Here is a 24,652-nt window from a genome sequence, read left to right as displayed (position 1 = left end):
CCATCCTCCAGATTATGCAGGACTGACTGCCTTCATTCCAATGATTGACCCTGGGAATCTGACTCCCAATTAATAATTGACTTGTAGAAAAAAATCAGAGTGAAAGATGTGCTGTGGCTGGCGGAATCTTTCCATGAGAAAGGGGACCTTCTCTTGGAGCAGTGTTTGAAAATGTTTTTAAATTTTCACTATTTCCCCCGAAAGGGAAAAAGTAAATGAAATTCTCCTTCATGACGGAAATTAAATACTAAGAAATAAGATTGTGTTGGGCAGAGTTAAGTTTTGGAAGACCACAAACTCTTACAAAATCTCATTTTTTTCATCTTCCAAGAATCAATCTTTTTTTAAACATCTTTATAGGAGTATAATTGCTTTACAATGGTGTGTTAGTTTCTGCTGTATAACAAAGTGAATCAGCTGTAAGTATACAAATATCCCCATATCCCCTCCCTCTTGAGTCTCCCTCCCACCCTCTCTATCCCACCCCTCTAGGTGGTCACAGAGCACCGAGCTGATCTCCCTGTGCTATGCAGCTGCTTCCCACTAGCTATCTAGTTTACATTTGGTAGCGTATATATGTCAATGCTACTCTCTCACTTCATCCCAGCTTACCCTTCCCCCTCCCCGTGTCCTCAAGTCCATTCTCTACATCTGCATCTTTATTCCTGTCCTGCCCCTAGGTTCATTAGAACCTTGTAATAGCCAGGACATGGAAGCAACCTAAGTGTCCATCGACAGATGAATGGGTAAAGAAGATGTGGTACATATATACAATGGAATATTACTCAGTCATAAAAGGAAACGAAATTGAGTTATTTGTAGTGAGGTGGATGGACATAGACTCTGTCATACAGAGTAAAGTAAGTCAGAAAGAGAAAAACAAATACCATATGCTAACACGTATATATGGAATCTAAAAAAAAAAAAAAGAACCGATTTTTTTTTTTCCCCTCTAGGGGCAATACCGCCTCCACTGAGAATGCATTTCATAGAGGAAATTCACATGTTTACCATTTAGGAACATAATTTTTCTCCCCAGATGGCCTCTTAAACATCATTCTTAACTTGGGAATTATGAGTTATATCAAGCAACTAATATTACAATGCTGAATATAAAAATGTGTATCTTTTCTTATTTAAAGCTTTTTCCCTTTTTTTCCCATCAGGTAAAATTGGTCTTCATCACCTTTCAATTTTTAAATCTGTGGACTACACATCAATAGCTTGAACCAAATTGTTCCTCTGCGATCCTGGAATAGCCTGGAATCACCTGGCTGTTTATCGAGGATAAAGACAAAAAAAAATCCAGCTACATACTGTACCTTCAAGTTAAGCTGGGATTTTCCCTTATAGTCTGGAAGCTGGAAGGGCACGTTCGAATCAGCTGGGATCCGGGGCATGTGCGGGTGCCCCAGATCCCAGCTGATCTGCTCCTACACCTCGTGCCCCTTCCCCTCGCAAACTCGGCTTAAGCTCTCCGGCTGTGGGAAGGGCTTGTTTTCAGCATCATCCCACAGCCCATTTATTATGCGATCCTGAGCAAAACCACTTAGCGCGGTTGTCCTACGTTTCTGCCTTCTAGGCTATGTATACGATTAAGATGTTACTGACTCTGCGGGCCATTTCACGGGGATGTCCTAGGTCATCAGTAAAAAGCTCTGTGAGGACCCAAAGGAAAGGTGGCGAGTGAGTTCAAGGGTTTATTATGAGAACTGCAAACAGACCTGAACTTCAGTCCAATAAAGACATTCAGGGAATACTAAAGTTCGTTTCGTTCTGAACAGCACGTTTCACCACACCCACGATAAAATCAAAACAAAACCAAGGCAACAACCTGTGTTTGTTGACCTTTACACCCCAGATGAACTGCTCAGCCATGGGGCTGTCTTTTCCTGAGCCCCGGAGTGCCTCCCCAGGAAGGGCACCTGTGTTTATGAGCTGACATTGACCGCTCAGTCCTCACTGTGCCAGTAAGCCCCTGAGGCTGGCCCCCTCAGGTGGGCAAGGTGGCAGTCACAGCTGAAGCATGTGACACCGCCAACCTGGCAAGGGATTATGCAGAGCTCAGCAGGGACACCTGAAGGGGAGGTGTCCCTGGTGTTGCCCTCAGGCAAATCCATCCTGCCCCTTCTTTAAGGCTGGTGGGTCCTGCGGATTGCATAGCTAGCTTCCTTTCATCTGTACATCCTGATGCTGGAAGCTGGAACAAGCTCCCTGGGGAGAAAGACCCATCACTGTGAGTGGACGCAGCCTCGCTCCTAAGGGGCTGAAAGGTGGTGTGAGCCTGAGCTGAAGGGCTGGGAGAGACCTCAGCTGAACTTGATCCCTAAAATGACCAATTTTTTTGGAACAGGAATATTCTATTTCCAGGTATTGACAGCACCTCCAGACACTAACCCGTCACCTCCCAAGTTTCTGCCTTTGATCATAAAGAGCCATGGATGAGAAGATGGCAGGTGAATGGATACAAACCCATTTCTCCCCTTAGAAAAGGAAGTGGGGGAAGGACCTTATATAGGAATCTGCAACTGGCAATGGTTTTTCCTCTGGGGGAATTTTCTGTCATTCTCAGGCCAACCCCTCACCGCTTGGGTTTTAGGTTACCCAGAAGTGATCAGGCCCTAGGGTCTGGCAGGTGTCAGTTGTGCTAAGACCCTCAAGACTGATAGAGTTTAAGCCAAACTGACCATCTGGTTCGAGGTATTCATTTGCTACAGGAGGCTGTACAGCAAAGCATTTAAGAGCCTGGTCTCTGTATCCACATGACCCAGCAATTTCACTCCTAGGTGTCTATCTACTCAAGAAATGAAAACACACATCCACACAAAAATGAACACACATGTTCATAGCGACATTGTTCATAATAGTCAAAGAGTGGAAATAACTCAAATGCCACCAACTGATGAATGGATAAACAAAATGTGGTCTATCCATACTGGAATATTACTCAGTAATTAAAAGGAATGGAGGAACTTTTAATGGTGGAATGGTGGCGCAGTGATTAAGACTCCATGCTCCCAGTGCAGAGGGCCCGGGTTTGATCCCTGGCCAGGAAACTAGATCCCACGTGCATGCTGCAACTAAGAGTTCGCATGCTGCAACTAAGATTTCGCATGCCACAACTAAGGAGCCCGCATTCCGCAACTAAGACCTGGCGCAAACAAGTAAATAAACAAATATTTAAAAAGGAAAAACAAGGAATGGAGTGCCGATACACATCACAACACAGATGAACCTTGAAAACATTGTGCTGAGTGAAATAAGTCAGTCACAAAATACCACAGGTTATGTGATTCCATTTATGTGAAATGTCCAGAATAGACATATCCATAAAGATAGAAAGTAGATTAGGGGTTGCCTACGACTGGGGGAGGAGGTTGGGGACAAATGGAATTGAGTGCTAGGGGGTAACAGGGTTTCTTTTTTTATAAGTTAAAAAAAATTTTATTTAGGGCTTCCCTGGTGGCACAGTGGTTGAGAGTCCGCCTGCCGATGTGGGGGACACGGGTTTGTGCCCTGGTCGGGGAGGATCTCACATGCCGCGGAGCAGCTGGGCCCGTGAGCCATGGCCGCTGAGCCTGTGCATCCGGAGCCTGTGCTCCGCAACAGGAAAGGCCACAACAGCGAGAGGCCCGCGTACCGCAAAAAAGAAAATTATTTATTTATTTTTGGCTGCGTTGGGTCTTCGTTGCTGCGTGCAGGCTCTCTCTAGTTGCGGCGAGTGGGGGCCACTCCTCATTGCGGTGTGTGGGCTTCTCACTGCAGTGGCCTCTCTTGTTGCGAGCACAGGCTCTAGGCACGCAGGCTTCAGTAGTTGTGCCATGTGGGCTCAGTAGTTGTGGTTCGCAGGCTCTAGAGCACAGGCTCAGCAGTTGTGGCACATGGGCTTAGTTGCTCTGCAGCATGTGGGATCTTCCCGAACCAGGGCTCGAACACGTGTCCCCTGCATTGGCAGGCAGATTCTTAACCATTGAGCCACCAGGGAAGCCCTAGGGTTTCTTTCTGAGGTGCTGAAAATGTTCTCTAATTGGTGTGGTGATGGTTGCACAGCTCTGTGAATATACTAAAAGCCACTGAATGATACCCTTTAAATGGTTGAATTGCATGACATATGAATTATATCTCAATAAAGCTGTTTGAAAAAAAAAAAAAACTTGGCCTCTGGAGACAGACTGCCTGGTTGAATCCTGCTCTATCACTTATTAGCTAGGTGATCTTATGGTAAGCTACTTGGACGCTCTGGGCCTCACTTTTCTCACCTCTTAAATGGGAATGATAGTATTTCTATCCTCATAGGGTTATTATGAGTTATGTAGAGAACTTCAGACAGTGCATAGTACATAGTAAACCCTACACAAGGGTTAACTATTGCTAATATTATTATTAGTCACATGTGTCTCCCTGGACATCCCCTAGCTGGTTCTGAGACTCAAGAAGCTGTCAGAAGGATGCTTAGAAAGCATGAAGTCAGAAGCAGGTGGCTATTCTTGTGGATACTTCATCAGACCTTGGAAAGCCCTTCATTCACTCATTTGTCAAAGTCATGACTATGTGCCAGGCACTGTTCTAAGTGCTGGGAAGGCAGTGATGACCAAAATAGATTCAATTTCCTGTTCAGATGAGGCATGTATCCTAGTGGAGGAGACTGACAATGAACAAATAAACAAGAAAATATAGCAGATAGAGACCAGTACTCTAAAAAAAAACCCAAAAAGCTAGTGGGATAGTGACTGGGGGCATGTTAAATTGGGGGTCAGGGGAGTCCCCTCAGAGAAAGGGACATTCTGCTTATGACAACCTCTTGGGGGACTTCTCTGGTGGCACAGTGGTTAAGAATCCGCCTGCCAATGCAGGGTACACAGGTTCGAGCCCTGGTCCGGGAAGATCCCACATGCCGCGGAGCAACAAAGCCAGTGCGCCACAACTACTGAGCCTGTGCTCTGGAGCCCATGAGCCACAACTACTGAGCCCACGTGCCCCGACTACTGAAGTCTGTGCACCTAGAGCCTGTGCTCCGCAACAAGAGAGGCCACCACAACGAGAAGCCCGCACGCCACAACAAAGAGTGGCCCCCACTCGCTGCAACTAGAGAAAAGCCTGTGTGCAGCAATGAAGACACAATGTAGCCAAAAGTAAATATAAATAAATAAATTTATAAAAGAAAACCTATTGGGGAAGGGCATTCTGGGAACAGCAAGTGCAAAGGTCCTGAAGCAGGAACATACCAGGCGTGTCGGAGAAAAAGAAAGGCCAGTGTGGCTGGAGCATGCTGAACAGCAAGGTGGTAGTGGTGGGAAATAAGATTGGAAATAGAAGTAGGGATCAGAGTATGTAAGGCCTTGTAGGACATGTGTGACAGCAGCCTCCAAGGTGGTCCCCGGTGATCCCTGCATCTTGGTATTAACTTCCTGTGTCGTCCCTCCCACATTGAGTGGGGCTATCTTGTGTAACCTGTAGGCTATTGTAGAAATGATGGAGCATGACTTCCAAGGAGAGGTCACAAAAGACATTGGAGCTTCTGCCTTGTTCTGCCTTGGATCATTTGCTCTGGGGAGAAGCCAGCAGCCATGTCCTGAGGTCACTCATACAGCCCTATGGAGGGTCCATGTGATGAGGAACTGAGGTCTCCTGCCAACAACCAGCATTAACTTACCAGACACATGAGTCAGGCACCTTGGGTCTTGTAGCCCCGATCAAGCCTTCAGATGACCGGCCAGCATCTTGACTGCAACATCATGAGAGACCCCAGAGTCAGAATCATGCAGCCAAGCTTCTCCCATATTCCCAACTCATAGAAACTGTCTGAGATAATAGATGCTTATTGTTTTTAAAATACCAAATTTGGGGGCAATTTGTTACACAGCAATAGATAACTAATACATCATAGTAAGGACATGAGATTTTAGTCTAAGTATGATGGAAAGCCATTCAAGGAGTTCAAGCAAGGGAGCAACATGTTGTGACTTATGTTGTAAAAAGATCCCTCTAGGGACTTCCCTCTTGGTCCAGTGGGTAAGACTCTGCGCTCCCAATGCAGGGAGTCTGGGTTCGATCCCTGGTCGGGGAACTAGATCCCACATGCATGCTGCAACTAAGAAGTCAGCATGCCACAACTAAAGAGCCCTCACGCCACAACGAAAATCCCGCGTGCCACAACTAAGACCTGGCGCAGCCTAAATAAATAAATATTAAAAAAAAAAAAAGATCCCTCTAGCCACTGTGCAGAGACTGCATTGGTGGGGGCAGCCGGAGAAGAAGCAGGGTCCTGTCAATAATTAGGAGTTGTTGCAATAGTAGAGCAGGTGTTGATAGTGGCCTGAACCAGGGTGGTAGAGTTGGAAGTGAGAAGTAGACAGATTAGGGTTGTAGTTTGGAGTTAGAGCCCATAAACCTTGCTGATAATCAAATACAGAAAGCAAGGAAAAGGAAGGAATCAAAGATGATAGGTTTTGGCTGGAGCAGCTGGGTATTTGCTAGTACCACTTACTGCGTGGTGGTGGTGGTGGGGACTGGAAGAAGGAAGCTGGTATAGGGAAGATGCTATGAACTTGACTTTGGAGGCTTTATTATTTTTTTCCATAAATTTATTTATTTATTTGTTTATTTCTGGCTGCGTTGGGCCTGCGTTCCTGCGCAGGCTTCTCTAGTTGCGGCGAGCGGGTGCTACTCTTTGTTGGGGTGCGCGGGCTTCTCTTGTTTCAGAGCACAGGCTCTAGGCGTGTGGGCTTCAGCAGTTGTGGCTCGCAGGCTCTAGAACGCAGGCTCAGTAGTTGTAGCGCACGGGCTTAGTTGCTCCGCAGCATGTGGGATCTTCCCGAACCAGGGCTTGAACCCGTGTCCCCTGCATTGGCAGGTGGATTCTTAACCACTGCACCACCAGGGAAGTCCCTGGATGCTTTAAATTTGAGATGTCTGTTAGACATCCAAGTGAAGGTGTCAAGTAAGTGAAGCTGGGATTAAGAGTAGAGATTAAGACTGATGTAAGTGTGGGACCCATCAGCATGTACATGGTATTTAGGACCATAAGACTGAATTTGGCCACCTAGAGAGATACTCTAGCAGAGAAGAGAGGAGGCCCTCCCCACTCCAATATCTGGAGGCTGGTCAGAGGAGGAGCTGGTAAGGGGGATTGAGAAGGAGTAACAAGTGAGGCAGGAGGTAAACCAGAGTGACCCAGAAGCCAGCAGAAAAATGTATTCTTCCGAGAGAGAGGAGAGGGCCAGGAGTAGCTGTTTATGTTCCAGGAAGCATGTCTGTTATCCTCTGCAGTCCTGACTGCTCACTAACAAAGAGCACTCCTCTGCAAGATGTTTTACTGTTTCTTTAACGGGCTCCACTCTGTTTGACTAATATGGCCCCCTCTGTAGGTAAGCCAATGTTCTCTTGGACTGGGTGGAAGCTGGCTGCCTTCTCCTGTGAGCATACCTACCAGGGTAGAGGACCCCTGTGACAGCGATGTAAATGTAGTTCAGATATCAGCAGGGGGCTTCCTTGGTCCTTTTAGATCTAGACAACATTAACCTGAACCCCGTTCGAAAGAATCCTCTGCAGGGTCTTATGTTCTCATGAGCTTTTCTGGTCCCCAGCTGAACTGGTTTACTTCCGGGATTCTCCCACAATCCCACTGGTGTACTTCCTGTTACCCATACGCTTGTGCCTTAATTTTCACTAAACCAAACACTCACACAGGCATCCGTATGAGTAGATCTCTCTGTTGACGGACTGGGGAGATGCAGGGGTTTACACTGTAGAAACACAAGCAACTTTATTTAATTTAATTTATTTATTTATTGGCCTCGCCATGCGGCTTGCAGGATCTTAGTTCCCTGACCAGGGATTGAACTGGGCCCTCGGCAGTGAGAGCGCGGAGTCCTAACCACTGGACCGCCAGGAAAGTCCCGAAACATGAGCAACTTTAAATCCATACCAGGGTATGTTTTTTTCCTAAAAGCCCTCTCAGGCTCCAACCTGCCTTCACATCGTTCAGCCTTCCTCTCTGCTCTTTCCTTTATTTCTCATCCAGCTCCAATTCTGATGTTCATCTTTTTCATGCAGAGTATTTAGGTTCATTCTCTTATTGTTTGGCCTTGCTGACCTAGGCCTTTTGGGTCTCATCTTTCCTTAAAATATTTATCAAGTATTTTCCTAAACGAAGACAGTTTCCTTCCTTTTCAGGACTTTTGGTGTCACTGTAAGGACATGAATGTACATGTAAACAGTCATTGTGATAATCTGTGAGGAATTATAAAGCAGTAAGGTGCTGTCCATGCTCTCAGAGAGCTTAAAAGTTAGTTAATGACATGATATTTACACCTAAAGTGCTAAGAAGCAGTGCAAAAAGGAGTCTAGAATGCCAGACAGAGAAGCCTGGCATTGGTGTTTGGGAAGTAAAGTGCTGGTGATGGTGCCTGGGGTTGGGGTGGGGGGTAAGGATGGTGGCTGCCCTGTCACCTGACATCTGGACCACCTCCGATGGCTTCCTGTCTCCACTGGCTCCTCTTTCGAGTTCATCTTCTACAAATTCATCTTTCTTCCTCCCAAACCTGACCGTCTCATTTCTCTGTTTAAAAGCTTGAGGGGAGGGAGCATTCTCCTTTTTCTTCAGGTAATAATAACTTTCATGGATCCTCAGAAAACGGACCCAACCTCCTCTAACAGGATTTTCTGCTGCAGCCCCTCCATGAAACGCACCAGACTCTCTGACCACAACAGGCAGAGTAGATCTGTCTCAATTCCCACCGATAAGCAGTGAAATATGGCTTTCACTCTGGAAGATTAAAACGGCTGCTTTGCGGCACACAGAAGACCTGGACGTCAGTCAATTGCTGTTATTTCTGGAAAGCAAACAACACAGAGGCCTCTCCTACGTGGAAACCCAGAGATCAGTAAGATGACACAATGATGGTTTTTCACCTAAGGCTACAGGGGATTTCTCAGCCTTCGTACCACTGACGTTTTGGACCAGATAACTCTGTTTTGGGGGCTGTCCTGTGCCTTGTGGCTTGCTTAGCAACATTTCTGGCCTCTACACGTTAGATGCCAATAGCAGTCCCCAATCGTGACAACCAAAAATGTCTCCAGACATTGCTAAATGACCCTGGGGGCAACAATCACACCCAGTTGAGGAGATTGTTTTATATATATATATACTTATACATAGGCATATGCATATATATACACATATACCTCTAACTATATTGATATATTTGTATTTAAAGATATAGATATGTATATATCTATAATGTATCTTTATCTATAGATACATATATATCTATATTTATTAACTTACACCTCAATAAGAATATATACATATATATGTATTTCTTACTGAGGTATAATTTAGATACACTAAAACATACAGATATTAAGTGTATAGTTTGATGAGTTTTGATAGATAAACCTATGTAGCTCTGTACTCGAATCCAGATATAGAACATTTGCTTCATCCCCTCAAATTTCCCTCATGCCCCTTTGAAGTCGGTCCTCATCCACATCCCCATCCCTGTCCTAGATGTTCATATAAATGGAATTGTATGGTATGTAATCTCCTCGGTCTGACTTCTTGCCTTCACTATGTCTGTGAAATTCATTTATATTGTGTATCGGTGGTTTGTTTATTTTACTGCTGCAGGGTGTTCCCTTTTGTGAACATACCACCATTGTTTATCCATTCTCCTGCTGATGGACATTTGAGTAGTCTCCCATTTGGAGCTACAGTAAGTCCCCTGCATACGAACCTTCAAGTTGTATGCAACTTTCAAAGATGTGAACGTGCCCCTGTGTGCCACCTGTTGTACGGTACTACTGTACTTTTCAAGGTACTGTACTGTAAGATTAAAAATGTTTTATTTTTTATTTGTTTTTTATGTATTGTGTGTGTGAAAAGTATTATAAACCTTTTACAGTACAGTACTATATAGCCGGTTATGTTAGTTGGATACCTAAGCTAGCTTTGTTGGACTTATGAAGAAATTGGATTTACGAACGCACTCTCAGAACAGAACTTGTTCGTATGTAGGGGATTTGCTGTATTATGAACCAAGTCTTTGTGTGGATATTCACCGTCATCCGGAGATTTAAGTCTCGGGAAGGGAATGCAGCCAGATGTTCATATTGTGTTGTAAAGTTGTGTCCCTGTTTCAGGATTGCTCTTCAGGAGGACAAACGAGTGTCAGAATTGCCTCATTCTCAGTATTTACAACAAAGTTTCCCCAGAGGATCTCTTGAGTGAGTCAAAGGGCTCAAGAGAAGGTCCTCGTCAGTGAGACGTCACTACGGCTTTCTGCAGATATTAGAGGAGCAGCTTCTCCTAAAAATATCACTCACAACTTAGAGGCAAAAGGCTCTTGGCAGCTGAGGAAGGAACATAGGAGCTGCCCACTCAAGAATCAACATCCCAGATAATTTTACCTGGCCTCACATACCAGTTATCCTCAGGCACAACCCCAAATACCAGTCTGAGCCATTTCCTCCACTGCTACCTCCCTTCAAACCTTCCTCCTGTGTGATCTGAAGCCCTTGTTTCTTCGAGGAGGAAATCTCTAACAGCCTCAGCATCTTCAAAGGATACTCGTGCTAACCCCTCCTTCACCCACGGAGTGGCTTTCCCATGAAGAGGCCACTTCTCCTGCAGCTCTTGAGGGGAGGCGGAATTCTCCCAAACTCAAGTTGGGAAGGGAAGCAGCTGCGTGGTTTTCCTTGCTTTTTTTTCCTGACTGCTTCCAGGCCATTCTGGTTCCTTCCTCATGAAAACTCCCTCTCTTGAGGTGCATGCCATCTGGCAATCATCTGTGACCCCACATTTCATACTCTGCTCCAAGTTCTACCATGACCCTGTATGGACAATCCATCCAAGAGCTTAGATGTCAAGTTTTTTTTGTTGTTAATTGAGATATACTTGACAGATGACATTGTGTAAGTTTAAAGGGTACAACATGTTGAGTTAATACATTTATATATTGCAATGATGATCACCATAGTAGCGTTACTTAATACCTCTATCAACTCATATAATTATCATTTCTTTTTTTGTGTTGAGAACATTTAAGATCTAGTCTCTTAGAGAATTCCCTGGCGGTCCAGTGGTTAGGACTCTTCGCTTTCACTGCTGAGGGCCTGGGTTCAGCCTCTGGTTGGGGAACTAGGATCCTTCAAGCTGTGCAGCTCGGCCAAAAGAAAAAAAATTCTAGTCTCTTAGCAAGTGGAATTATATGACACAGTATTGCTGACTATGATCATGGTGTTGTGCTTTCGATATCTAGAACTCAACTATCTTGTAGTTGCAGGTTAGCTACTAAGTCTCCTGCCCTCTTAGATGATAAGAATCCCTAACATCCATGTTATTTCAGCCCTTGACTCCCATGCCACACCCTGGACTTTGTCATCATTTGAATAAACAAAGAAACAAAAAACCAAATATATTTAGGAGTTGAGACATATCAAGTCCCCACTTATACCACAAGCCCCCCCCCCGCTTATATCCACCCCACTCTGCTAACAGATTCAAGGTGTTGGCCATCAGATCCTGCAAGAGAAACGACTATGTTAAAACACACACACACATACACACTGTTCAAAATAACTTCTAATAAAGTCCAGAAGGTTGTAAAAGTTATCCAGAGAATTCAGGTAGGGGCTGAATTATATTCCCAAAGTCCAGACCAACACCATTCAGAGCCCTGCTGTATATACAATGATACTTATAGACGAGAGTAAGTGCAAAATGCATTAAATCAGCTGTTTGCTCAAATATATGTTCTCAGTGAAGCCTTCTCTTGTCACCGCATCTCAAACTATCCCAACCCTCGGTGTTCTCCATTCACCTCCCCAACTATTTCTCTGTATATCATTTACCATCATCTGACGCACTCATCTGTCAGCAACCCTCCCCCATGTCTCCAACTACAATGGGAGCTCCGTGAGGGGAGGGATTTTTATCTACTTGTTCATTGCTGTATCTGCCACCCACCCAAACAAAGCTTTGGAATCATTTCCTAAAGCTGTACTGCCATAAAAAGAGATAATCAAGAGTTGATCCTTTTATGGTTCTTTATCACCTGCTGTCAGATTGCCCAGTACAGACATTATAAAAATGTAGATTGCAATCAAAAAGTAATGCTTAAACCTACCAGTTTCACTACAGTTTCAGCATTATTAAATTTGATTATTTTATTTAATTGAACAAATGGGAAATGGCTCCTCTGGATTTGTTTTCATTTTTCTTTTTCTGTGGGGCTGTCCCACACCGCGCAGCTTGCGGGATCTTAGCTCCCTGATCAGGGAACGAACCTGGGCCCTCGGCAGTGAAAGTGCCGAATCCTAACCACTGGACCACCAGGGAATTCCTTGGATTTGTTTTAATTTAACGTTCTTTGCTTATTAGTGAGATTGAATCTTTCTTCCAAAATAACAATTCCTAATATTTGGTTTCTCCTATGTAACTTGTCTGCTCACGTCCTTTGATCATTTGGTCCCTCCTTTCAAAGAGCCTGGAAGTGTCCATAGGTGGGTCTGAAGCTTCGGCTGCAGCAACAATCAGCACTTAGCCATTTGCAGAATGTCGACCCCGAAAGTATGATTTCTGGCAAGGGACTCTAATTGATTGTGGCGTTTAGCTCAGACAAGTTAAAAGAATTTCAGCCCAGGAATCTAAACAATCACCATTTCACCCGGTCACTTTTAAACACCTGATGAGGCTGAAAGGATGGCGCAAGACGAAGGACGCTCCAGTGCGAGGGGAGAGGAGCGTGTTTCTGCATGGATGGGATTCAGCGTGTCACTCCTTGTTCCAGAACCTGAATCAGCCCTGCCGAGTTGCTCACGTTTTCTTACTCACCTCCCATGTTTCCATCGAGGTGAAGTGAAGTCACAAACAAACAGCGATGTCTTCTGGCTGATGCTGTGTTCAGTCCTTTGCTCTAAATTAGCCTTTCTGAAGCACCTGGAGCTGAACAGGTGCTTTGTCGTTATAACTGACACTATATGAGGTCAAGGGCGTAGAAACCTAGGAGTCACCCTTCCCTCTTTCTCCCCAGACCTTAAGTCCAATCAATCACTAAGTTTTGCCTAGTTTACCTGCTAAAGATCTCTTAAGACGTCTACTCACCACCCAGGCAGCCACCAGTTTAGCACAGGGACAGTGTTGCTCACACTATTGCCAGGCTTCCTCTCTGGGCCTCTCAAAGCTGTTCTTGCTTCCTTACGATCCATTCTCTACTCAGTAGCCAACCTGAGTATTTTTATAAACACCAATCAGATCGCAGGTACTCTTTCGCTTAAAACGCTCCAATGGCTTTTCCTTTTCTAATTAATTAATTAATTTATGGCTGCGTTGGGTCTTCGTTGCTGTGCGTGGGCTTCTCATTGCGGTGGCTTCTCTTGTGGTGGAGCACGGGCTCTAGGCACGCGGGCTTCAGTGGTTGTGGCACACGGGCTTCAGTAGTTGTGGCTTGGGGGCTCTAGAGTGCAGGCTCAGTAGTTGTGGCGCACGGGCTTAGTTGCTCCGCAGTGTGTGGGATCTTCCTGGACCAGGGCTCGAATCCGTGTTCCCTGCATTGGCAGGCAGATTCTTGCGCCACCAGGGAAGTTCCTCCGATGGCTTTTTGATGCTCTCAGAATAAAGGTCAAAACCCTTAACGTGGTGCAGAAGACCCCGAATGAGTTGCCACCTACTTCTCCAGCTTCATCTCTCATCACTCCACTCTTCCCCTTTCCTGCAGGAATCCCCTTTAGTTCCTCAGTCTCATACCCTCCTTCCTCAGGGCCTTTGCACATGCCACCTCCTCCCTCACCTTCCCCAGCCACCCAAGATGTGGTCACCAGGATCCCATTAGAGATGCTCATTTGCTGCATTTTGCACACTTGAGATGACATAATTATTTACTTGCTTAAGGTCTTGTCTCCTCCAGTAGAATATAACCACTTGAGGGCAGTGATCCTGACAGGTTTTTTTCCACCTATGCCCAGCATCCAGGCCCAGGCCTGGCACATGCAGGGAACTCAGTAAACACTGCTGACCGACTGGCAGGTAGACCAACACAGCATGACGTCGTTGGTCAGTAATTTTTGTTTGGCTGCATTGGGTCTTCGTTGCTGCATGCAGGCTTTCTCTAGTTGCGGTGAGCGGGGGCTACTCTTCGTTGCGGTGTGTGGGCTTCTCATTGCGGTGGCTTCTCTTGTTGCGGAGCACAGGATCTAGGCACATGGGCTTCAGTAGCTGTGGCACGTGGGCTCAGTAGCTGTGGCACATGGGCCCTAGAGCACAGGCTCAGTAGTTGTGGCGCATGGGCTTAGTTGCTCCGTGGCATGTGGGATCTTCCTGGACCAGGGCTCGAACCCGTGTCCCCTGCATTGGCAGGTGGATTCTTAACCACTGCGCCACCAGGGAAGCCCACGTTGGTCAGTCTTGAAGGAGTTTATTCCAGGCTGATTTAACAATATTTGAAACATGGTTCTTAGAGTCACACGACATTGAGTTTTTCAGGTACGTCTCTTTTTTTTTTTTTTTTTTATTTTGCGGTACGCGGGCCTCTCACTGTTGTGGCCTCTCCCATTGCGGAGCACAGGCTCCGGACGCGCAGGCTCAGCGGCCATGGCTCACGGGCCCAGCTGCTCCGCGGCATGTGGCATCCTCCCGGACTGGAGCACGAACCCGTGTCCCCTGCATCGGCAGGTGGACTCCCAACCACCGCGCCACCAGGGAAGCCCCTCAGCTACATCTCTTAAATATCCCCCAGGGCCACAAAATATAATAAATGAAGCAGTGATTCTCTGTTGACTGTAGTAGCTAAGGTGAAGTCATCAGGTGTTACTACACTGGCTAGTCTAACAGAGACATAACATCACAGACAGAGAGGGAGCTTTTTTTTTTTTTCTTTTGGCTGTGCCCCCTGCCGTGGAAGCATGGAGTCTTAACCACTGGATAGGCAGGGAAGTCCCCTTTTTTTCTAATTAATTTTTTATTAAGATTTCGTATTTTTACAGCAGTTTTAGGTTCACAGAGAGGGAGCTTCTTGCTCGTTGATTCATTAGCTATATGGCAGAGAAGCGTCACATAGCCGAGACCATTTAGTACTGAAGGTCTCTTCTTCCTCCTCCTTCTTTCTCTCTTTCTTTCTTCTCCCCTTCTCCTTCTCTTTTCCCTCTACTGTTCCCCCTCCCTCTTTGTTCTAAGGAGAGATGAGAACTATGAAAGTCTATACAGCTAGGGGAAAGGATCCAATGGACAGGAAGCAACTAAAGATGCTAGAGAGGACAATTGAGCACCAGCCCACTCATTCAACAAACATTTATCAGACACCTACTGTGTGCCAGGCACTCTGTTAATCAACAGTGACACAAAGGTGAAGAAGACATTGTCCTTGGACACAAGGGGCTCACAGGAAGAGAAATGACATATAATTAGACAATGTTATTAACTACATAAAGCCTAGGGATGGATACGTCCAGTATCTATACAGAATCATACAAAGAGATGATAATTGGCATTCAAAAGTAATTGCAAAGCAACTTCAGATCTTACTGTAGTCTCTTGAGAAAGACGTCAAAGGGGGAATTACATAAATGATTTACGAGAAGCCCTCCTAAAATCCTATTATTCGTTTCTCTTTCCCTCCTCCTCTCCGCTAAGGGGGATTCTGTCTTTACCTGTTAGGTTCCCAGGTCATTCACTGTACAGTATCAGACTAACAGGGGAAACGTATTCCACCTACTCCCCTAAGGCATTTCTCACTCTGCTCTAAAGCTTCTCTTTTTCCTCTCTCCAAACTTCCTCCGGCTCTTCCCTAACCCCGCACCTTCCTGGCTCTTCTCTCTTCACTTTCTCCTGCTCCCTTTTCAAACCCAACTGCTCTCATTTGCCGGTAACTCTGCATCCTATCCAAAGTAAACCCAATCACTCAAGGCTTGCCTTTCTCAGTCCTACCTTTCCTCTACTCTTCTGATACTGTGCAATGATCTGGCAACCTAACAGGCACAGACAGAATCCAGGAGGAGAGAAAGAGACCTTGGATACTAATGTATTATTAATATTATTTTGCTGTCGAAGATATAAAACAATGTGGTAAGTGAAGTGATACAGTTATCTACAGAGCAGGGACAAGCCAATCTGATCTTAAAGGATGATCGGGAGTTCGAAAGAAAGGAGAAGGGCATTTCAGGCACCGCAAACAGCATAAGCTAAGCCTAGAGATGGGAAATAGGCTGGGGTGAGGCAAGGGATTGAGGATACAGATGGGGAAAGGAAGAGGAGTATCTCTTCCCTGGAAGAATGTTGAAAGGGGAATAGGAATAGATGAATTGGATGAGACATCTCCACTGGCAGCCCTTGGTCTTCCCATCAAGGTCATTTTGGTAGGGAGAGATAGGGAAAGCTCCAGAAAAGTGAAGAAGGATTGGTACAGCTGCCTGGGGTTACTAGACAACCAAGAAGACATGGCCATAGAGACCTCAAAGCCACAAAAAGTCTAGCCAGGGTGAATTTAGAGTGGGTATATCAGTATGTTTTGGATCGAGTGATTTTTTTTTTTTTTTTTTTTGCGGTACGCAGGCCTCTCACTGTTGTGGCCTCTCCCGTTGCAGAGCACAGGCTCGGGACGCGCAGGCTCAGCGGCCATGGCTGACAGGCCCAGCTGCTCTGCGGCATGTGGGATCTTCCCAGACCGGGGCACGAACCGGCATCCCCTGCATCGGCAGGCAGACTCTCAACCACTGCGCCACCAGGGAAGCCCTGGATCGAGTGATTTGATTTACTTCTTAGGCAAAGTTGTTTTTTTTTTTTTTTTTTTTTTTTAATTTTTATTTTTTAGGCCATGCTGTGCAGCATGCTGGATCCTAGTTCCCTGACCAGGGATGGAACCTGTGCCCCCTGCAGTAGAAGCAAGGAGTCTTAACCACTGGAACGCCAGGGAAGTCCCATCTTAGGCAAAGTTTTATAGCTGGGGGGATTGACAGAGGGGATGGTCAGTGCACAGTGAAGGACTGTGGCACAGCCCCTGAAACTGGTAGGCACTCAGTTCAAATTTGTTGAGTGATATTCATAAAACCCAACGGAACAGAGAAACAAGTATGGCCAGAGGCGACTGGGGTACAAAGTGGAGCAGGGCAGGATGACTATGTTACACCTGCTAACCTTCCAAATGCAGCCATATAAACCTTCTGGGATGAAGTGAAAAGACATTAGATACAGGCAATTGACTAGTTCAGTTCAGCAAACATTTACTGGGTACCAGCCTCCAAACAAGGTGCTGTGTGGACTGCCAGGATAAGCCAGCTGCCTTCAGGTTGCTTGAAGTCTTACAAAAATAATTCTGTGCAAAGCATACTTTTGTAAAGGCAGCAGTGGAGACACACAGAAAAGCTCAGTGCTACAGAGTTTCAATGACTAAAAGTTAGGGAAGGCTTTTGGGCAGGTAGTGTTTGGGGTAGACTTTTAGGATGGGTGTGGATTTGAACATTGATTTTATTGGTAGGAAGGAACCTACAAAGCACAGGGAAACTCTTGGGCAAAGAAGCAGAGGTGGGAGGGTCCCAGAGGCATTTAGGGGATGGTGGTGAATCTATGTGGCTGCAGGAGTAGTTTGGTTTGTGGGGAGTTAAGCCTGGAAATGTATGCCTGAGTCGATTTATGAGGGGCTTTGGATGTCAGGCAGAGAGATTTGGACTTTTTCTATTGGCGAAGATAAACAGCAGATTTTTGTGTTCAGGAAAGGGACATGATTCTACCAGTTTTAGACAACATCTAAAACAGTTCAAACATACAAGATTAGGCACTGAAATGGCACCTTCTTGTCCAGCTGAAAAGCAAGAGAGATTTAATTACATAATCAAATTCATTAACAGGGAGAAGGGGCTCTTACTTCCCAGGACCAGCCATGACCTTCTTCTAGTTTTATAAACAGCCTAAAAAACAAAAAAAACAACTCTCCAGACTTAGATCTCTGGGAAAACAGAAGTAAATACTGACACAGGCTTGCTTTGTTTTCCCAAGAGAGGTCTCCCAGGCGACTTCTCTAATTATTTAGAAAAAAAATTTTTTTAAACTTGTTTTTCCCTTTAGAGTTCAGCCGAGCTGAGGAGAAAAACTGCAGTATTGCCTTAGATTCTCCAGCTTCGGTTTCGAAGCAGTATCGGTCCCAGAGGGACTCCCCCCAAGGTCTCTGAGCGAGGTGTCTCGAGGCACTTGTTCCCAGCAACAAGGAGGGAGCTTTGGAGACACAGGCGCTCTGCAAAGGGCTAAAAAGAAAGGCGCGGGGCGGGACGGCCCGTTGATCTTTTTACGATAATTCCATAGGAAAACTAACCTAGGTGAAAGCCGTGCCCTCGTCTCTGGTCAGGAACTCTGGATCAGAAAACGCTACGGCATGACGTTCAAGGATGGACAGTGGGAAAAAAAAAAAAAAAAAGGATGGACAGTGGTTGCACGCTCTCCCGCCGGCATCACTTGGCACTTAATTCCGCCAGGCTCCCGGAGGGGAGGTTGTGGCTACAGCCTAGTGCTCGCTCAGCCAATAAAAAGCCAAGAATCCCCGCCCGTCTCGGATTGCGACCAATCGACACCCAGGACTTTAGCTTGCGAGCCCGCGACTCCGCTGTCCGAGAAAGGAGGCAAACCCCCTTGGAGTTGCCAGTAACGGACATGGCTGCGGCCCCTGGAGGAGGGGACGCGAAGTGAGGAGGGGGTAGGGAGGGGAGAGGACGCGGGCGAGGAAGACTGGTCCCCGGGCCCGGTAAGTACTAGAAGGCCCGTGGCCCGAAGCAAGGGGAGCAAAGGGGCGTGGGGCTCGGCCTTCCGCGTCCTCGGGATTCTTGGGTGAGGGGAGGGAGTCTGGGGTCTGCACCCAGGTAACGGTCTCGGGGGAATCCCTTCGGTGGAGGAGTCAAGGGACTGGCTCTTGCCTCCAGCTCTTGGCCATTTCCTTCCCCCAGGTGCTCACACTTGCCCTCGGCCCTGGCTTGGCCCTCTGGGGGTCCGGCGTCGGAAATCGAAGCCTCCCGCCAACAAAGACTCCCTGCCCCAGGATTGCGGTGCCTGGGCCCCGGCCCAGAAGGCTTCCAGCGCTGGTGTTCAGTTTATTTATAGGTCTCTGGGAGTCCCCATCCCGCCCCCAATTCATACGGTTGCCTCCCCTGCGCGCGCTCTCAGCTGCCGTCCGGGCCCTCGTGCTGACTACGTCCCCTGTGTCCAGGTGGATGGAGCCGGAGGGGCTTTTCAACCCTGAGCAGCGACGTTGCAGCTTGGAGCATGCCCTGCCTGCCACCCCCCCACCAGCCCCCGCCCCCTTCCGCCTTTCCAAAAAGTTGTTTAAAGACTCCTTAGAAGCAACCAGAGGAACATTACTTCCTACCCTAGAAACTGATCTCTCTGCTGTGCTCTCGTTCCTCTGCTGCTCACCGCTGAAGCCAGTTCTTAAAGTCCCTCGTGTGCTGCCGTGTGAGCCCCTGCCCGGTGCCAGTTACGAGGGAAACCCTGCTCTTTCATTGGTGTGTGACCACGGGCTGCACTTTGGCGTGTTCATTGATTTGGTCACGTGCTGCTACATCCCACCCTCTTTTTTTGTGTGTGTGGCTCTTGGGGAAGAAAAGGAGGGAGCTCTGTATCGAATCCCTTTTCCTTCTTGTGTGTGATTTTGGGTACTGGGGACGATGGTAGTTTTCTCATGCTTTACTCAGCTGTAGTGACACAGTTCAGTTAAGCCTGGGTACTCTTAGAAGATGGAAGTCAGGAGGGAATTTTAACGTTTTATTTTACAGATGTGGAGACTAGCTGTTGGGAGAGGCAAAGGGCCAGGGTCATCAAGGTCCCAGGATTGGAACTCTGAAGTCCAGATTCTTGAGTCCTTTATCCACTAGAGCTGGTTGTTTCCTAGGTGTGATCTGAGAAAACCAAGTACCCTAACTTCTCTCAGCCTTTGCAGGGCGGTTGTGGGCATTAAATGAGGTGGTCTATATATAAGGATCCCTTGGATGGGGTCTAGGACTTACTAGGTTCTCAATATATTTTTGCATTTTTTAATTTTAAGTAACCAGCAGGTAGTTCACTGGCTGATTTCTTGTATTAATATTTATTGTGGTCTCTGTTTGTGGGTGGAAATTAGTGGTTCTCAGGAAAGGCAGGGAGGGGCAGAGTCAGGACAAGGTAGCCCTTCCTCCATTTGGGGAAACCACTGTAGTGTCATTAGAGGTGTTATGAATGAGAGTGTGATTGTGTTTAAGAATAGTGCAGAGGCAGAAAAAGGTTAAGAAGCACTGAAGAAAGAAGAAATACCATGGTGGTATGTCTTTATGGTGATCCTGGTAAAAGAAGAGCTGATCTTAGTAATCCAACGAGGTAGTTTTAATTTTTTTTTAAATGGCACAAGTAAGGTTCATTTTCTAAAAAGTCAAATAAAAATGGTCCATGGAGTTAAAAAAAACTGTGAAGATCAGAAGACATCAGAACGTAGACTGTCATTTACTGGAACTGGAACTGGGGGTAAATGTTCACATAAAATCCACATACTGTATGTACTCTGCAAGGCTTATTTCAACTGCCATGTCAGCTGTAACTTCCTTGCTCGCTGGTTTTTGTCAGAACGACAAACAGGGAAACTGGTGGAGACCATGGAGAAGTGCATTGGCCAGGGAGTTGGAGTACAGACCATCCCCTTGGATAACCAAACACCAAAGAATTGAGAGTTAACTGCCCTTGAACCCCTACCCTACCCCCCACTCCCACCCCTTGTTTGTGGTGACCTGACATCAGAAGATTAGTCTGGGAGAGCCAGGGCTGGGCGGTGAGATGGAAGAAAACAGAAAGCCCTTCACATTTCTATTTTGAGAAGCTGCTAGGGAGTGCCAGCTCCAAGTGCTGAAAATCAGCCTTTCGGAAAGCTTAACTCCTGCAGAATTCAGGAGAAATGAAAGTCGCTATCCTTCGGTTCCTCCCACTGCTGCTTCCTCAGTGTTGGGCTTGGGAAACAATTTCTATGGGGCGAGGGAGTAGCGCTATTGTCAATGTGACCTACACCCAAGGCTTGACTTAACCTCACCTGAGTCGAGTTTGAGCTCTGAGAATAGCCTTTCTCAAATCCATTCCTGGTGTTTAAGTGAGAATGTTCCCAGTCGTGGTTGGCACTTCTCTGCCGGTCAACGTGTGCTAATCTTTTTTATCTGGTTATTGGATCAGCGTTGGTTTCACGAGAGCGTCTTTCTTGACCTAAAAGCTAGGCTCCTTTAAAAATATTGTTTGAACTCTGGTTTCTGAGCAGGCCCAGATTTGTTTAGAGTACACAGGTGAACTAAAGGCTAAGCCGGGGCTGCAGCAGGAATGTTTTTCTTCCGAAGGGACCAGCCAGCCAGAAATGTGTGGTTTGGTGACCAGGGGTTCGTGTAATAATAAGCTTTGTCTGTGGTTGCCGAGCCAGTAGTAAACAGGATCACATGGCGTGGCAAGTAGGTTAAGGACCAGATTTAGACCCGGCCTGATGCCTGCATCCAAAGGCCTAGAGTGATGGGGAATGAGGGGTGCCCAAGGGAAGGAGACCCTTTCAGGGCTCACAGCGGCCTTTGGGAAACTAGAAATAGTGTAATGATATGAACCCAGTTCTCTTAATTTCAGGATCATCTTGAAAAAGAGATTCCTGATAGCAGTCTTCCTTAGTAGGAAGGTGAAGAGAAAAATATTGGGAAACACCTGCAAAAAGATATATACTGGAGAGAGACTCAAAGGTGTACTGAAAAGAGCATAGGGACTTCCCTAGTGGTCCAGTGGGTAGGACTCCACGATCCCAATGCAGGGGGCCTGGATTCAATCCCTGGTCGGGGAACTAGATCCTGCATGCATGCCTCAACTAAGAAGTTCGCATGCCCCAGTCAAGACCAGGAGCAGCCTAAATAAATAAATATTTGAAAAAAGAACATAAACATCCCTAAAGTTGACATGGAATGCAGTGGGTGAATATTCCTTGTAATGTAAGCCAGAACCAATTGCAAAATCAGAAGTTGCTGATTTTTTTTTTTTTTTGCCACACCGCGTGGCTTGTGGGATCCTAGTTCCCCAACCAGGGATCGAACCTCGGCCTCGGCAGTGAAAGCGCCAAGTCCTAACCACTGGACTGCCAGGGAATTCCCAGAAGTTGCTGATTTTTTTTTATTGTGGTAAAATATACGTAATACAAAATTTACCATTTTAACCAGTTATGTGGCATTAAGTACATTCACAGTGTTACACAGCCTTTTCCAGAACTTTTTTATTTTCCCAAACTGAAACTGTGTCCCCATTAAACACTTAGTTTCCTATTCCCCCCTCCTCTAGATCCATTTTTAGTTAACTCTTGTATGTGCTGCAAGCTATATTTACAAGGTTTTTTTTTTTTTGCATCTGTATATTCAATTGTTCCAGCACAATTTGTTGAAGAGACTTTTTTTTCCACTGAATTGCCTTTATACCTTTTTTCGAAAATCAATTGACCATATATGTCTGGGTCTATTTCTAGACTCTGTTACCAGGCCAATACCACACTGCATCGATTACTGTAGCTTTATAAAACCTTGATGTCCAGTGGTGGAAATATTCCAGCTTTGTTCCCCTGGGGTAGTCTAATTTGAATGTCTCTTATTGTGGGTAGAGTTGAGCATCTTTTCATGGGTAGATGCTACAGGATTTCTTGATTTCATAGGGTCTCGGAGTTAGAAGAGACCATAAAAAGCCGTCTCTTTCTTATTTGCTACCTGATGTATTTATTAGCTCCATAATTCCCCACCTCTACTTGGATCCCTCTAGTGATGGGGAGCTCATTGCCTCTCAGCGTGGCCTCTTCCATTTTTTTTATGCAGTTCTAATATGTATAAAAGATATTGCTTGGGAGTTCCCTGGTGGCCTAGTTGTTAGGATTCCAGGCTTTCACTGCCATGGCACGGATTCAATCCCTGATGGGGACTGAGATCCCAAAAGCCACGCAGCCAAAAAAAAAAAAAAAAAAAGATATTGCTCATATTAAGTCCCAGTCGGCCTCCGTATAGCTTCCTCCCCCTAATCTAGTCCCTGTTTTTGGAGCCTCCCAGAGTAAGCCTGGCCCTTCTTTCCCCTGGCAGCCATCATGCCTTTCTGTCTCTGCTCTAACCTGATGTGTTTTTGGTGTCCTGGCCAAGCATCTTCTGTCCCTTCCATTAATCCTCATGTCCAGACTGATTGCTGTTTTCTGGAAGCCTTGCATTTTAGTCAGTGTCCTTCTTAAAGTGTGTGATGCACAAAATATTTCAGGTGTGCTCTTAAATGCACTGGAATGAGACTTAACCCTGTCTTTGGGGGGACTTGGCATATCTGTTAATGCAGACTAAATGTGAGTGAACTCTGGGCGGCCATGCCGTTTATTTTGAAAATGCATTTAATTAAGCCATTTGTAGCAGTTTACTACAGTAGTTTTTGAACCTAAGGGTAGGAGTTAATATCGAATCTCTTACAGTTAAATTGAATCTATTAGATTTGGCCCATCGTTTCTGCCTGTCGAGATCTTCCTGGAGCTTGACTTTGATCTCCTTTCCAGGTTTGTGCTATCCAAGAATTTGTTTAGCATACCATCTGTTTCCTCACCCAAGTTATTGATAAAGATATTGACTAGGATGCCACCAAGGATAGAACCCCGAGACTTGTGATTAAAAACCTCCCTCCCACTGAATATCCATGCATCCATCAGCACACTTTCAGCTGAGTAGAGTCCACCAAATTGTGTTTTTGGTGTGTTGGGCGTGCCTAGAGTGCCAGCAGAGCTCATGAAGATTGTGTTGGAAGAGGTAAGGACAGCCAACTCCTCAGCTCACCCTCAACCTGAACCTTGGACACCCATTCTTTTTCCTTTGTTTTCTTTTTTTAAAAAATATTTATTTATTTGGCTGCACCGGGTCTTAGTTGCAGCAGGTGGGCTCCTTAGTTGTGGCTTGCAAACTCTTAGTTACAGCTTGCAAACTCTTAGTTGCACCATGCATGTGGGATCTAGTTCCCTGATCCGGGATCCAGCCCAGGCCCCCTGCATTGGGAGGGTGGAGTCTTAACCACTGCACCACCAGGAAAGTCCCCGCGCTAGTTCTTTTTGATGTTGGTTCTGAGCTTGGCAGCAAGAAGCATTGACCCCTTCGTTCTCATTGCCGCCTTTGTCTAGATACCCGTCATGGCAAACCAGGGTTATTGTAATTTTCTTCTAACTCTTCTGCCTGTAATTTCTTTCCCTTTCCCCTCTGATCCATTCTCCACCCTTTTAAAATCGTGGGACCTACTCAGAAACCTTAAGTGACTCCTCAGGGTGTCTTTGTTTCAAGGGCCCCTGATTCCCTGTCCTATGTGGTCGTTTATTTCTTCAGTCTGACCTACTCAGGCCTTCTGCTCTAACCAAATAGGTCAGATCACTATCTTTCAAAAAGGCTCCTGGGGGGAGGGATAAATTGGGAGATTGGGTTGACACATACACACTACTGTATATAAAATAGATAACTAATAAGGACCAACTCTATAGCACCAGGGACACTACTCAATACTTGAATGGCCTGTATGGGAAAAGAAGCTAAAAAAGAGTGGATATATGTGTATGTATAACAGATTCAGTTTGCTGTACACCTGAAACTAGCACAACATTGTAAATTATACCCCAATTTAAAAAGAAAAAAAGCCTCCTGCATTTCT

General features: G+C 46.0%; 1 protein-coding gene and 1 long non-coding RNA gene across 4 annotated transcripts in view; one reads left to right on the top strand and one right to left on the bottom strand.

Annotated features, from left to right (window-relative positions):
• Positions 1-5,670: 5,670 nt before the first annotated feature.
• On the bottom strand, positions 5,671-19,460 carry LOC116745428. The gene is made up of 3 exons (XR_004347427.1): positions 19,344-19,460; positions 7,686-7,745; positions 5,671-5,725 (listed from the first exon to the last, which is right to left on the bottom strand). It is a non-coding gene; the product is annotated as an uncharacterized LOC116745428 (long non-coding RNA).
• TMEM94 (transmembrane protein 94) overlaps positions 18,597-24,652 on the top strand; it is a 34,716-nt gene continuing 28,660 nt past the window's right edge. For all 3 annotated transcript variants that reach the window (XR_004347424.1, XM_032616147.1, XM_032616148.1), the window contains exon 1: positions 18,597-18,725. The gene's annotated coding sequence lies outside the window, so the exon portion shown is untranslated. The remainder of the gene's footprint in view (positions 18,726-24,652) is intronic.

The sequence above is a fragment of the Phocoena sinus genome, chromosome 20 (assembly GCF_008692025.1).
Source record: "Phocoena sinus isolate mPhoSin1 chromosome 20, mPhoSin1.pri, whole genome shotgun sequence".
Classification (NCBI taxonomy): Eukaryota; Metazoa; Chordata; class Mammalia; order Artiodactyla; family Phocoenidae; genus Phocoena; species Phocoena sinus.
Note: the sequence above shows the minus strand (reverse complement) of the source record. Positions and strands in the feature narration are given on the sequence as shown.